A 17,035-nucleotide genomic window follows, 5' to 3' on the forward strand; every position below is an offset into this window, starting at 1 on the left:
ATGCAATATTATACACAGAAATGAAATTGAGAAAACAGGATATGTGGCCTGACTAACATTTTCATACAAATGGGAGTAAATAAGTGATCACACTGGGCAGTAGGCCAGATAATGAAAAGGCTGGATTATTAAAGGCCAGATTAGCAAAGATTATACTGTAAATAAACAGCTTTTTAAAAACCAATTCTTCTAAATTATTGTCAATACATTTGCATAAAAACAATTAAAAAAGAATAAAATTCATTTATTTTCGTGAAATTGATATTTTCATTAATAAGTTAATGTTTTTAAGTTATTTAAAATTTTTTCTTGATGAAAAGCAATCAATCAATTGCATATTAATTTATTTTTTTCAGAAAAGTGAGTAAAAACTGATTTTTCCAAGTTGACTTTGTATTTTTATTCAAGTACACTCACTGGCCAATGAATCAGAAAACCCCCCATGCATATTAATTAAGTAAATGTAATTTTGCATCTTATATGCAAAACACTTGAGTCAGGTGAGTTAACACATGTTCATAAGCTCCTATTTAAGAATGCTGTTAGTCAGTATGGTCATTAAGTTTATGAAAATGGGAAAAGCGAAGGACTTGATGGAGTTTCAAAAAAGGCTGATTGTGGGTGCCTGTCTCCTGGAGCCACGAAATTAAGAACTGTAGAGCTGATTGGTTTTTCCAAAGGGGAGCTATCCTGAGCATTCAATCAGTGGAAAAATAACCTACAGTTGATGTCTAAAAGAAGTAACTGTGGTTCCAAAACAGTTAATCAGGAACACTACCAACGTCATCTGAAAAGGGTAGAAAAGTGCAGAAAAAAAGAACTTCCTCACTACAGCAATTGATGGAAAAATTTAATGAATCCCATCCCCAACCATATCTACCCGAACTATGTGCAGGGAACTGAAAATAATCAGTATGAACAGTCACAGGCCTGTACAAAAACCACTGATTTCTGCGAAGAACCAGAAAGGTTGTCGACAGTGATGCCAAGAACACTGTGATTGGACATCCGAGGACTAGAAAAAAGTAATGTGGTCAGATGAATCACAATACACCTTATTCTGTACCAATGGTAGAGAGCGGGTTTGGAGGGAGCCACATGAAGCAAATGACCCTGCTTACCTCATTAATATGACTCAAGATTCTGGTGGGTACGGGTAAGGTACCAGACGTCCTGCTTTCGGCGGGACAGTCCCGATTTTTAACAATTTGTCCCGTCTCCCACAGCATTTTAAAAAAGTCCAGAGTTTTGAAAAGATTAAGTTTATGTCAATTATGTGTCAAACTTATCTTATGTTTAAGATTTGTAAAGATCATTTTGTATCACGCATATCACTATCAAGGTGTGTGCGAGCATCAGAAATACAGAATGCTGTTCCAACAAAAACCAACAGAAAATGGTTTGGGGCATGCAGCTGTAGCAACAGAGCAGTGCTGCATTTCTGCAGCTGCTCTGTTGCTGTCCAAATCAGCAAACATTTTGTTTGTTGTATGTTACATGGCACAGAGCTCTCATCTGTTGCGTCTCATCTTAATACTTCAGTGTCAAAAGCAGTTAGAAAAACTTTTCTTCCATTAACCATCTGCAATACTATAAGTCAGTTAGAAGAATAAGGTACAATAAATCATGCAGATTTCATAAATAACATCAAAAAGTTCTATGGTATCTGCTTAGATTAATTAGAAGAGTGGATGGTACATTACACTGATATTGAACATTTTCATTGGGTTACATTAAAACAAGAATTTAATTGGGAAAATGTGCAAAAATCATTCGATCACATTAGTCTGTTGACTAATGTGATCGAATAGTAATATTTTTAGATAGTAATACAGTAGGAGCATCGATTATCCGACTTAATTGGGGACTGGGGTTGGTCAGATAACTGAAAAGTTGGATGACCGAAAAGTATGAAAAAATACATTAGTAGTATAGTGTATTAGGCCTGGTTTAAATATTAGCTTCCTTTTCATGGTCGAGCCAGTGCTGCCAGCTAAAACATGCAAAAATTTAACAAAAATAATATTAAAGTAGCCAAGACATAACCAAATATTGTAGCTCCACATCACTAGCAAACATTTGAATTTGCCAACTAGAACGCAGTCGGTTAACCGATAAGTCAGTTAATCGGGGGTCAGATAATCGATGCTCTACTGTATTTCCGAAAATGATCTTTTCAATGAGATATTATTATTTAAAAAACATATTGATAAGGAAAAGGTTAAGTGTTGAGACTTTAAAAGCCATATTATGTGTGAGATATAATTTAACAAAGTCTTGCGAAAAATTTCATGACATTTTAAACAACAGCAGCAATCTACTAAAAAAATTCACTAAACAGAAATATGTGAAAGAATAAAGAGTTTTTAAAGATTTATAATACTATATACAGTATATTTATTATATTTGTAAACTTTACATATGTTGAAATTTAAAAAAAATATTTTTGCATTCTTTGATAATAAAATTTTGTTGCTCTAGAACAATTTTTTTTCAACAAGACAACCATTTCCCATGTCAATTTTGTCCAGCTTCACCAATGTTAAAATCTGGTCACCTTAGGTATGGGGCAGGTTCTATTGGGATGAAACTGGTCCGCTGATATTTCTGAAAAGTCAGGCGACTTCCAACGAGTACCCAAACATTGTTGCCGATCAAGTTCATCCTGCAATTTGTGCTACGAACAGTAGCGCAAGAATTGTTCAACAGTGGTTCAGCGAGCATTAAGACGACTTTTGCCACCTACCCTGACCACCACAGAGCCCTGTCAAAAACATATAAAACACGTTAGAACAACAGATCCGCTAGCAAAGTCCACTTTCCTCAAATCTACACAAACTAAAGAAAAGTCTAGTTAATGCCTGGTGTGCATTGGACTTAGCACTTCAGCACCTTGTAGAATCCATGACAAATAGAGTAAATGATATAATTTGAGCTAAAGGTGGTCCAATAACATATCAAACTGCTATTTCTAATTCACTGCCACTGAGTGTATGATCATTGAAATATGCTGAAAATTTATTATATTAAGCGTATATTGTTTAACAAAATATCAGATATAATGAATATTATAAAAAAAAAAAATAATTTCAAAAATGAAATCACGTTTAATCAGTTCAAATACCGCATGAATTTCTAAGTTCTTGTTACAGAGTAGAGAAAGCGACATCTATTGGCATTTACGAGTACAGACAGAAACATTGTAATGTGATAATTCGTGTTTAGACATACTTTTTATAAAATGTATACTGATTTAAATAAAAATGATTGAAAAAAGGAATATTTGTTATATCTGAATAGAAAGAAATGAAGTTATGAAAAATAATTATTTTAAAAACTATGATGACTAAATTTTCAGTAATGCATAAACGGGTTAATATTCCATTTTTACAGAAAACAAATACACTAGATCGGGTGGGTAACCTTTGGCACGCTTAACAAACGTACGCAACCCGGGGTCACCTTTAAAAAAAATAAATATCCAACATCTGTTAAAATATTTTTTTGTGTTTCGTAAAAAATTTATCATGTTTCTAAAGTGTTAAAATGTGTATATACATTGGGTGATCGGTTAACGAACACTTTCGCGAAAGATTTTTATGTTCGGACAACGAACACCTCACAGAACAAACACAAGAAGAAGCGACGTAAAATAATGAATACCGATTGGTCTTCCCTCGTCTTCGGGCAACAATTCGAAACTTTTCGGAGCGCGGGAGACGTCGACATCGACGCTCAACCCGCTTATACTGATCGGATAGTATTCCTCCGAACTTTGAATGAAACTCTCCCTTGTAATTCCAACCTTTTATTTTTCTGACAGAAACAGTTTCTTTATAGTATTTGCGAGACTGTCGGGCGGGCACTCGTAAAGTTTTGCGTCGATTTTAATTTTCGAAAGGTGAGAGTATAATAGCAAAGAAAGTGGGCAGATGATGTCTGATGTCGCTGGGCAGTATGGCTTGAACAGGTCTACAGTAGGCCGCAGTTCAAACTTATCTAAGAAAGATACTGTATTATCAAGTAGATTCAAGCAGCTTAAGGAGTAACAAAAATCACATTTGAGAAATAAAGAACATTGAAGAGACCAAAACTGATCTGACGACAGAAGAACGCCAAGAACTCTTGAATGAAAAACACCACGAAATTCGACGAGATAAGTTTTCTTCTGAAAAAGAAGATTAATGCCGATATCTGCTACTAATCATCTTTTGAAAAAGTGGAGGGATGTCAGGACAACGGTCTTAGAATGGCATCCAAACCAGGTTAATAGGCTTTAGGGCTCTATAGTTACAATGCTATTAATTACTTCTGAAAAATCCTGAAGAGAGAAAAGCAATCGACATTAGACAGATTCTTTTACCCCCACAAACAGAAAAAACATGACTAATAAAAATGCAAGACTGTATATATATTTTTATTATTACATATAAATAAACGTACTAAGAGAGTATATATTTTTTTATGTTTTGGGGTCTCCAGAACGAATTAATCAAATTTCCATAAAAACCTATGATAAATCGATAATCCGTTAACGAACAATTCGGATAGCGTACAAAGTCTTTGAATAGATTATGTTCGTTAACCGATCACCCACTGTATGTGAGTTATTGATAATTTAAAAAGTTATCTCGATACTTGGAAGACACTAAACAGTATGCTTCTAAAAATTTCGGTTGACACGTGCGAAAATCATCATAGATTTGGCAATTTTGTCACGCACTTAAAAAATTTGTCCAACCTGACATTGGTTATAAATATAATTACTGTGTACATGGAATAACTTGCTAATATAGTGAACATTCAAACTACCTTGATCATCTTTTCCATGCTTTAACTATGCCTACGTATGGCCGCGTTTCTTTATGCAGCGAGTGTGTAGCAAAATGACGTCACGAGCAGTGTTGGCCAATCAGAAACCAGTTTCAGTGTGTTCGTTGTAAAGCGCTTCTCGAGCGCTGCATAAAGAAACGCGGCCTATATAAGTCGTATTCAGTGGCGCACCCAGAGGGAACCAAGGGAGGCTCTGACTCCCTCCAAAGAAAAAGGAGAGAAACACTGAAGTTTTCCAAAAATCTTTTCCTAATTAATAATTCATTTTTAATTATATTGTGTCGTGTCTTCTTTTTCTCTACTACTTATGAATTAGCTTTCAAATAGGTGGGAGTTTTATTGAATTTGCACTAAAAAGTTTTTTAGCCGTTTAACTTGACTCCCCAAGGTTACGACCAGTGGCGCACTCAGGATCTATTTTAATCTCAAGGTCTATATAAGAAGGATAGGCCACGCGTACTGGAGCCGCCATTTTGGGACTTTTTGAATCGCATGTTTAAAACAAACTTGTACGAACAGTCAGTTTTATACGATATTAATTTAACTAAAATTGCATAAATTAGTTAAATTAATGTCGTATAAAACTGACTGGTCGTACAAGTTTGTTTTAAACATACGATTCAAAAAGTCCCAAAATGGCAGCTCCAGTACGCGTGGCCTATCCTTCTTATATAGACCGTGTTCAATCTGCGCTAGAGATGCTCGTGTTTGTTTTTACATTCAGAAATAGTATTGAATTGGAAAGCTTGCAACAGTAACATTTATACTTTCGAGGAATGTTGATCAAATATTTTACCAAATAAATTGTATTTGAAAAAATTAATCTTAACTGGTTTTCTTTACGTGTGCAAAATAAGATGTTATATTGATCCGATGCGCCATTTGGTTGTATCAAATTCATTATTATTTAATAATAAAAATTTATGCATAATCTAAATAATTTGGCAATAATATTAGTACAGGTATACATCGAGTTACGTCGTTTCCGATCATACGTCGTTTGTCAAAAAAGTATATGAAAAAATAAAAATCAAGTTTAAGTCAGTTTATTCGACTTTAAATCCGTCCGCCATAAACATTGAAGTCGTAATATCACTAGAAAAGCGTTGAAAGCACATAAAATCATATTAAAATATGTACATTTACAGTAAATGTTAATATAATCATCATAAATCCTAGGGAACGAACCATGAAAACATCTGTGTTTCTGTGTTGTCGTCTTATTTAGCGGTCTTTAAGTGCTCATTATTGGCGTTTAGTTACGACGTAAGTCGAAACTACGACTTACGTCGTAACTACACAAGTAAATTTGACTTACGTCGTTTTTCGACTTACGTCGCCTCTCCTGGAACCAATTACCGACGTAAGACGAGGTATATCTGTATTTACGATTCCAAGAAAAAAATACACAATATACACGAAAAAAATTTAACATTTAAATTTATAGTAGTATAAGAGAAAATTTTCATGCAATGAATTCACTTTGAGCTTTCGGTAGAAATATTTACCAAATATAAAATTGCCATTTATAAAAATATTTGTAGGTCTACAATAAATTTATTAAATATATATACAGTAGAGCATAGATTATCCGACTTAATTGGGGACGAGTGGGTCGGATAACTGAAAAGTCGGATAATCGAAAAGTATGAAAAAATACATTATTAGTTTTTTTTTTTTAACTCTTTCCGCCCTGTGGGCACTAATAGGGCCTCTTTTAGTAGGCCCATTATGGGTTCGGCCAGGCCCACAATGGGGCGACCGGGTGGTGAGGGACGGGGCCCGACATATCCGAACGGACCACCCCCGAAAAATTCCTGGGGATTATTCGACCCGTTCGGATTCGATCCCGGGTCCCCCAGAGCGGTAGGCTGCCACCTTTACCGCTCGGCCATCCGGCCGTCTTCATTATTAGTATAGTGTATTAGGCCTGGTTTAAATACTAGCCTCTCTTTCGTGGTTGAGCCAGTGCTGCCAGCTAAAACATGCAAAAATTTAACAAAAATAATATTAAAGTAGCCAAGACATAACCAAATATTGTAGCTCCACATCACTAGCAAACATTTGAATTTGCCGACTAGAACGCAGTCGGTTAACCGATAAGTCAGTTAATCGGGGGTCGGATAATCGATGCTCTACTGTGTGTGTGTGTGTATATATATATATATATTATATTATATAAGTAAAAATAATTTATACAGTTACTCAATAAATAAACTTTATAGATTCAAGAGTAAATCTTGAAATGACAGTAAATCATGAAGGGAAATCTTAAAATTAAGTGAATGTAATTGCAATATTATTTCATTTTTTCCGATAAATACTTAAAATTATGCATTTTATCCATTTATTAGCTTCTCCCGTCATCAATTATCTTAGTTTGTAAGTACATGCAGTACGTACCTGTGCCTCATTTTTTGCCTTGAGACACACCGCTGTATTGGATCTATCGCATTTTTCTGTGCATCTTATAATGCGAAAAATACGGCAATATTTGATTGCTTCTTCTTATATGTTCATTGGGGAAAGAACACAAAATTTCTGTCTATAATGTATACAGGAACACACTTGATGGAGAGAACAGACTTTATTTTGTATCGCATATTATTGTTGTACAAAAGAGTGGATACGCATTTCGGGCTATTTGCCCTTCTTCAGTCCTTTTTCGTACAATTATAAATACTGAAATAATATTTACTTGTGACTTCTGGATAAATGGTGTCGATTTAAAACAAATCAAATGAGCACATAAAACCGTACAAAAATAATACGTGATACAAAATAAAATCTATTCTCTTCATCAAATATGTTCATTATATGTTCTATACAGCAATTTTGTGCTTTTTCTCCAAAACGGCAATATGTTTTTTTTTTTTTTTTCTGTAACTCTTTCCGCCCTGTGGGCACTAAGAGGGCCTCTTATAGCAAGCCCATTATGGGTTCGGCCAGGCCCACAATGGGGCGGCCGGGTGGTGAGGGACGGGGACCGACATATCCGGACACCACCCCCCGAAAAATTCCTGGGGATTTCTCGACCCGTCCGGATTCGATCCCGGGTCCCCCAGGGCGGTAGGCTGCTAACCTTGACCGCTCGGCCATCCGGCCGCTAAAACGGCAATATGTTAACGATTATTAAGTAATAATAGAATAAAGGTTATAGTAAATTTAATCTCAGTCTTTAATGTTTTTAGCTACCTAACAGTAGAAAATAAAGTTTTCTAAAACTGTCTTAATCATCATAAATCATACAATAAATGGTGAACTATGCTACAGTGTTTTAATAATTTGGATTTGCTGCTCTGCTATCATCTTATGTTGGGATATATATGGCTTGATCTTAATTTTGGAATAAGGAGGGCTTGGCCGTAATAGAGATATTTGGTTCTGACAACAAAAAAACAAAAAAAAATTAACTTTAATACAAAGAATGCTTGAAAAAAATCAGAGATTTCGGGCTGGATTATTTCTCATCGCACGTCTATTCAGTAGATTTGCGAAACACCGAATATGCTTCGTTTCATAAAAAGTACGGACATTTTATACAAAATTATGCAGAAAGAAATAATAATTTTTTTTAAATCTAACATTTCTGTTTATTATATATACTTATTTTCTAAAATTTAATTTCAGTTTTGAATAATACAAAGCATAGAATGAGTTTATCGTCAATGTAAGGCAGTAAAATAAAATTCAGACAATGTTGTAAATGTTTTAAAGGAATGTGTACGTTTCCTTGGAAGAATCTTTGTGTAAATTAATAGAATAAACTGTATAGCAATGTTCACCATTTGAGAATCAAGTGCAAAAAAGGCCAACCTGTCGTTCTTCTACGTTAAAATGAATAGAAAACGAAGCTATTTCTATTTAGTTTAGACTCGAAGGTTTACACGCTGACTGATACAGACTGAACTAGCTAATTTTAGTACTTTCAGTTGTAGCGGTAACATAATTATACTCCAGATTTTGGCAGTTTTCCATGTTTTATTAGAATAACTTATTTTATCTTGGGAATTATCGTTAATTCAAATTACTAAAATTTGTTTCAGTAATATGATAAACTTGAACATAACGAGAATCAAATAGTTGTTATGGCAATTTATCTTAAATATGTTTTGACTTGTCAAAAACAATTACACTATAATTCTTTTTCCTTTAGTTATCTCGTTCAGAAAGTATGGATATTTAAATTTCCTTTTTTGTTAAATAAAACTAAATCTAGGTCAGTTGTTCATTGTACAACCACCTGATAATTTCATTTTATCAAATATAACTTAAAAAATAGCTACAAAATATAAAATTTAAGCATTATTTTAAATATTATGTTAAAACAAATTAAACATGTTGTTTTCAAGTTCCATAGTAGGCTAATGCTTTTCTAAATAAAATTATAAAGGTGGGTATGATATTAACTATAGTAATAATTTTTTAACAGTAAGAAAAAGAAAGTTGCTTTGTAAGAAACAATTATTTTTCTTCTTCTGTTATATATATATATCACATTATCATATATTAGAAGTATAATAAAAGTAGGAGTAAAATTGTATTTTATATTAATTATATTTAATAATGTAGCATTGCTCTAAACCAGTGTTCCCAACTGTTGTGTTACAGCACACTGGTTTTCAGTGAAGCCATTCTAAATTTGCCATGAAATGAATAAAAAACTTTTAAATGACATTTTAAAACTTTAAAAAAAAAAAAATAACAAAATATACTTTGTATTATCAAATATATTTCAGAAGTTTGTTCCAGTAAATTATCGTAGAAAAAGTATCAGAGATCTTTGATCAACCTGTTGAATGGTCCAGTAATATTTAATAACGTGTGCCACTTTAATCTTTTCATAACTATTTAAGTGTGCTATAAGTCCAAAAAGATTGGAAATCATTTCTCTAATCTGATAAGAGATCATTATTGATAAAACATAGATTTAATAAATATGAAACATCAAGAACAAAATTATACAAAAAGAAATGTTTTATATTTATTGAATGTTGAAAGAAGCATTAAGTTTGTTTATTTTTATGTTAAAAATATACCTTCAGAATAACTTTTTTTAAATATAAAATTGAATTTAAACCTACTAATAAAACAAATTTATCATCGTAAAATGTTATGAAATTTGACACTATCGTTGTAAATAAATAAATCACTGATAACTTCAATAAGCTAACTTTTATTAATTAAAAGAAACATTTTTGGTTAAAATCTGATTATCCTCAGTTTTAAATCTTATATTTAACAGGAACCACAGACCACCTATGCCCCCATCCACTTCTTATCCTGTAAATATCATCTTAGATAATAATATAATATAGATTGTATGGCCAAAATATTGTGTCTTTCTGGTAATCTAACATAAGAGCTATGTGATATGAAAAATGTTCTATCTTCTGGCTAAACAGCATATAATTGCAGTTTTGAAAAGTGATCAGGTAAGTGTGCAAACTACCTGGCACATACTCACAGATCATACTTTGAGAACCATTGGAACAATTTCAAGGACAAACAAATAAAATTAAGTGAATTTTGCTATTAATCTCTTGCAGAAAGAAGAGAAATTAATGGAATACATTAACTGTTTCCACACACTGACAATTTCATATACATACTGTATATTAATAGTGTTATAATGCCATCCCAAAACATAGATATAAAATTATGCTAAAACTCTTATAACCATCCCATTACTTTATTAATTCCATATACAGTGATACCTTGATAATCCATCCGAAAACAATTGGCGAAATTCGAAACCGACGAAAACCGAGGCAATTATTTCCATATGAATCAACGTAAATCCAATTAATTCATTCTAGACACTCCAAAATACATACCAAAAACACATTTTATAGAGAATTAATATAGCATTAAATACTAAAAGCAATAAGAAATTAACATAAAAGACTAATTAGCATAAAGATAAAAGCATTAAGATTAAAGATAAGATAATTAGCATTAAATGAAAGCAATAGAATTGTTCAGCTAGACATGTGGGGTAATGTCTTGTCTTGTAGAAGCTAGTTGGACATGAGCTTCTAGCTTATATCACCTCATGGTAAAGTGTGACATGTAATAGTAGTTGTATGCGTTTATGATGGTCGTATCGAGGGAAATAATGCCTTCCAGGAAATCCGTTTAAGGGTAACTGGCCCCTATTCAGGCATTACAGACGTGGAGAAAACTCAAAAACTTCACGTGGCCAGTCTGCCCTGGCAAAGCGCAAACCCACGACCAAACTCCAAGTGTTCAGGGAATGGAACAGTTTGCCAATAGTGGGTTGTCGTGGAGTAATGTTTACACAATGAGAAATAACACCACACTGCACCGGAAAATGCGTAGGTTGCCCTTTGTTTTCACAAAATTAACAGTGAGGTCACTTGAGCATGCTGGCGAAATCCAAGGCAATTGATGAAAACCGAGACAAATTTTTCACGAAAAAAATTGACGAAAGCCGAAACCGACAATAACCGAAGTCAACGAAAACTGAGGTATTACTGTATTTCTATCTGTGTTTAAACCTCACATAGACAAGACAGTAATATTAGTATGGTAATTATATATTTGAATCTTATCTGAGCATATGATCTGTATAACAGTGGGATTTCCCATTAACTGTGATAGCTATTGATAAGTCCTTGATTAGAAGTCTCAAGATGTTAGCTAAATTTTTGCCAGCAACTGTCAACTACTTTTTTTTTACTTTTTTCTACAATTCTGCTATTAGTATGATATAAGAGTAATTAATGCTCATGTAAGTAAAGAATATACAGGTAATCCTAAATATATACAGTTAATTTGTGAATTAGGTCATTAAGAAGTTTCTGAAATTGTAATTTTATATTTATATTTGTTTAGGAGGAGTTAAAGCATGAAAAATGAAGAAATGCTTATTGAAGAATTATTAAAGATTTTAGATAAAGCACTTACATACAAAAAAAAATCAAAACAAATCAGAAAAGAACATCAAAAATCAATTCTAGAGAGTTTAGACTAACCATTAAACTTACCTAAAAAGAAAACATGAACAAAACAAGTTTATATAAAGAAATACAGTATTTAAAACTATTAAAGTCATGACTATTTAGTATGATAAAACTTTTTGGAATTTTACCATACCATCTTTAGACCCTTTACATTGGGCCTTAATATTCTGATAATTCAAACAGAACATATGCTTACAAACTGTTGAACTAAGCTGACATGTGAGTAAAAGCACAAGTTTGAAATTTTAAAAGCATGAACTCCAACTAGTACTTTTAAAAAATTGACAATATCTGAGATGCATGAGACAATTATACTAAAATTTAAATGATATTAAACATGCAATTTAATACAGTATTTTATTTTTATTTTATTTTTTGTTTTTCTTTATCTTTTATATAATGCATGTTTATCAAGTGTTACTTGCACAGGTGCTGCCTTCTTTTTTCTTTATGGAGTTTCCTATAAAAGATGAAGAATTAAAACAGAAATGTTTGCAGATATTACACTAAATGTGAAAATATAAATTAAACTATCCAAATAAGAGTATTACACTAAGAAAACTAACTTTTCCCTAACTAATAATAAGAATGAATGGTGAGATCCAGCATATTGCTAATTCTGACCTCTGATGAGCTGGCAATATTGAACTTATCTCAGAAAAGACCTGCACAGATTGAAACTGCATGTATTAGTAATGTAGAAAAACACTAATAAAAAAAATAGTTGATAGTTACTGGCAAAACTGTAGACAATGTTCTGAGACTTTTAATCAAGGACTTACCAATAGATCAGTGGCGAAGCAAACATTACTGGCACCCCCCTCTCCTTCCAGAAACACACATAGTTTGTCTTGGAGACTATTTGGGCACCCGTCTGCGAGTGGCACCCGATGCATGATACACTCACTCCCTTGCCCCCCTCGCTATGCCACTGCAATAGATATAACAGTTGAGAAATTCCACTGTTATGCAGATCTTACACTACCCACATAAGATTCAAATACAGGTATACCTCACCTTACATCAGTAATTGGTTCCAGGAGAGGCGACGTAAGTCGAATTTACTTGTGTAGTTACGACGTAAGTCAAAACTACAGTGGAAAATGCCAATAATGAGCACTTAAAGACCGCTAAATAAGACAACAACACAGAAACACAGATGTTTTCATGTTCGTTCTCTAGGATTTATGATGATTATATTAACATTTACTGTAAATGTACATATTTTAATATGATTTTATGTGCTTTTAACGCTTTTCTAGTGAAATTACGACTTCAATATTTGTGGTGGACAGATGTAAAGTCGAATAAAATGATTTAAACTCGATTTTTATTTTTCCATATACTTTTTTGACAAACGACGTATAATCGAGAATGACGCAACTCAAGGTATACCTGTAGATAAATTAGATAAAGCTAGCATTTACATCATTAAACTTATTAATAGGCATGATTTATATTATATTGGTTACACTATTAGATCAATTTCTAAGAGGATTACGGTACATTAATGCTTCTAAAGGCATTATGACTAATGCTACATTCTTGACTATGTAGATTTTAAACACTGATACAGAAACATGGAATAAACCTGTATTAATAAAGGAATGGTAAGGTAATATCCCAACAAGAGTTTTAGATCAATTTTATATCTTTATTTTGGGATGGCACTGTAACACTATTAATATACCAAAGTATCACTCTTGAACATACCAGATCTTGGCCTTTTTGAGCTCTCAGAGCAGTAAAGGGCCTAAAACCACAAAGAAAAAAAAAATATACCAAAGTATATGAAATTGGCGATGCTCGATGTTAATGAATTCTATTAATTTCTCCTCTTTTTGTAAGAGACTAATAGAAAATTTACCAAATTTTATTTGTGTTCTTGAATTTGTGCAAAGTTTCTAGGTTTTTATTATTTTATTTTAGTTTTTATATATTTATTCATTTTTCTTTTATATTATAGTTACAGTTTTACTAGTAATCAGGTTTATCATGTATTAGTCATCCTTGTGCAGAGACTGCGCAAGATGAGTTTTACAAATATAGCCTTGTATGGGATAGAGCTTATAGCCAAGATTTCAGGCTATTACTTGCCAGTTAGTTATAGTGTATCAAGTTAAAATTTTTAACATTAAAAATCCTTGTCCCTTTTCTTATTTCAATGGAACAGTTAGAATTTGAATGTAGAAAAAGTAGGAAGTGCTACTGTACTAGAATAATTGGCATTTTGGCAATTGTTCAAAAAAAAAAAAAAAAAAAAAAAAAAAAACAGATTTCTTTTAAAGAAAGATAACATAAAATAGTTTTAAGAAGTTTTGAAAAATGCAATAATAGAAAAATTTTAAATTTCTTTTAAAACTTTGATTGTTTTATTTGCTTCATTTCGTATTGTTACGTTTATTTGTTTGAAATTTATTTGTAAAAATGAAAAAGCATTAAATTTATTGTAAATATAACAGATGATAAACAATTCAGTGTAAAATTTCAACAATTTTTAAAAAATATAATTTGATTGAAATTTATAAAAAAAACCAAATAAACTAGTTTCAATAATAATAATAATAATAATCCATTACATCCCCTTTTTTTGAATATGAATGTAAAAAGCATTTTAAAGTATTTGGCAGAATGTTACTTTTAGTTGAATAAAAAATAGTAATTTAGAAAAATTAGAATAAATTTTTTTATTACTGAAAGCTGTGTTTTTTGTTTTAGTATTTGTATATATTTACTACCTAAAAGAACGACGATATAACATTAAAGTGTAATTTTTAACTCCTTGGGACTCCGGCGAATTAAATACTTTTTAATTTTAATGTAGTTAAACATAAAAACGAAAAAAAAATTATAGAAATGTGTTAATTTTGAAGAAAAAGCTTCAAAGTATAATTTCCTTTGTCTCGCCTTAGCGCGAAACTTGACACCGATGTGTCATTGTTTACACAGCTGGATGACCTTGAGAACAGCTGGTGTCGTCTTTCGCGGGACATTCTCATGAAACTCTCGGGAGGAGAAGGGTAAAAAGTAGGGTGAATACTAGATGGCGGTATATTTCTAAATATTTTTTTAAAATTACGATTTTAATTGAAATTTCCGACCCCCCCGACTTAATTAAACGTATATATAATAAAATCTATTAATTAAAAAAATTAAAAAACTATTGGATGCTGTTTTTGACATCAGAAAATAGCTTTAAATAACTTTACCGAAGTAAAATCGACGCACTAGAACTTTAGAAAGATGAATAAAGTTTTATAAAAAAATCCCATAAAAAAACCATTAAGCGTTAATTGCGTGTCATTAAAGGTTAATTAAACTCGCAATAAAATTTTTTCGCGCGGGTAAAAATTTTTCAAAAAATTTGGAGACTTAGAAAACATCCGAAAAATCAAAAAAAAAAAAAATTTTTTTAGGGGTCCTAAAGGACCCCATTTTTTGTAACGCTATACAACTTGCCCGAGATATCTCGGGCTAAGGGCTGAACGCGTTAATCAATTAATATACCAGTATAAGTCATTATTTTTTATGAAATAAATAAGAGTAATTATATTATCTATAATCCTAAAAAAATACATTAACTTATGTCAATGCTAATATATAAACGACATTTAAAAAAATTCTTTTAAAATTTATTTGTTTTGACGATCAAGAAGTACCGGATATTAAGGTTAAACGAAGTGAGTGTGTATTAAGTTAACCGGTATTTAAGTCAAGTAGATGTGGTAAAATTTATTTATAAGTTAAATACAATTTTTCATCTATAATTAATATATTGTTTATATGTTATTGTACTGTACTAGCATTTTTACATATATAAACAAAATGTATTTAAAAATAATAGAAAATTATTATTATGTGCTGTTCAATTACATATGTCTTGATGTAAAATAGTCTCTTGGCATTTCCTGTAATAGTTACAGGTACTATCGATGAGAAGAACATATGTGAAAGGCAAAGTTCCAAGTGAATAAATTCAGTAGGGAATTCAAAGACAAGTTAAAATAGTACAAATTACTGATATTTAAATATACACACAAAAAAGTTTAAGTAATTACAGTATATCTATTTGATATCACAATTTTATAATTTTTTTTCATTTTTCATTTTCTTTTATACTATTTTTGATCTATTAATCTAACTTAGTTTAAAATGGCCTATTTAAAAGATGATTTATCCAAATTTTAATGCAAATAATATATAAATAGTATTTAAACTTAAATGTAACAAAATAAAAGTTAATTATGAAAAAAAATTAAAAATTATTCAAATGCTTTTGAGCTTAAGTACTCATCTTAAGGAATGTAAAAAATGCTCTATTGTTATTTGAAGTATAAACTTGAGAAAAATTGTTGCTATAGTGATGACAACATCTAATGACAACTAATACATTAAATAGAATAACTTGAAAATTAATACAAAATTGAAAGATTGCAATAAATAAATTAATTAAATATACAATAAAAAATTATAAATTTAAAAGTCACATTAAAAAATTAATCAATTAAATAAAAGTGTAAATGGTTTAATGACTCACAACTACTAAAGTTGTGAGTCACTTCCAGGATGTTGCCAGATTATCAGAGGTTATCCTTTTAATCATTAAATTCAAACTTTTGATTTTTATCAATGGGATATAATAACAATAACTAACAGAACAAAATCCAAGGAAAAGATTTGATGATTACTAATACTGTGTTAAAAGTGTTATAACTGAATTACATTACAAAAACCTAGAGACATTGCATATGACTCTGATAATGATCACAGAAAAATTTTTGGAGTCATCATTTAAATAAAATGTTTCAATTTTTGTTCAGAGAATTTTCACCAAAATGATATAATTGTTCATGGATATACTCGATGAATAACATAAGTATATTTTAAATTTTTATATTCATTTTATATATTTATGCTAATGGAACTTCTCTGAAATAACTATAGCTTGATAATAATAATTACAAGTACATAATAATATAATAATTAAAGTTTGCAAATAATTGTAATTGCAATAAGTTTGTAATTATCATATGAAGATACATTTTACCATAGTTTCTATTTAAATCAATGAATGAAAATATGAATAATTATTAAAAAATCAAAATAAGGAAAGAAATTCTAATCTTTATTTGATTAGAATTTATTTTCTTATTTAATGATATTTTTAAATATATATATAATCTATTTAAACAAAAAAATATCAATGAAGTAATTGA

General features: G+C 31.0%; 1 protein-coding gene across 2 annotated transcripts in view; it reads right to left on the bottom strand.

Annotated features, from left to right (window-relative positions):
• Positions 1–17,035, bottom strand: part of LOC136977527 (sodium- and chloride-dependent GABA transporter 1-like) — a 97,250-nt gene that overhangs the window by 63,810 nt on the left and 16,405 nt on the right. The window lies entirely within an intron of this gene.

The sequence above is a fragment of the Centruroides vittatus genome, unplaced genomic scaffold (assembly GCF_030686945.1).
Source record: "Centruroides vittatus isolate TY-2023 unplaced genomic scaffold, ASM3068694v2 contig_460, whole genome shotgun sequence".
NCBI classification, from domain to species: Eukaryota; Metazoa; Arthropoda; class Arachnida; order Scorpiones; family Buthidae; genus Centruroides; species Centruroides vittatus.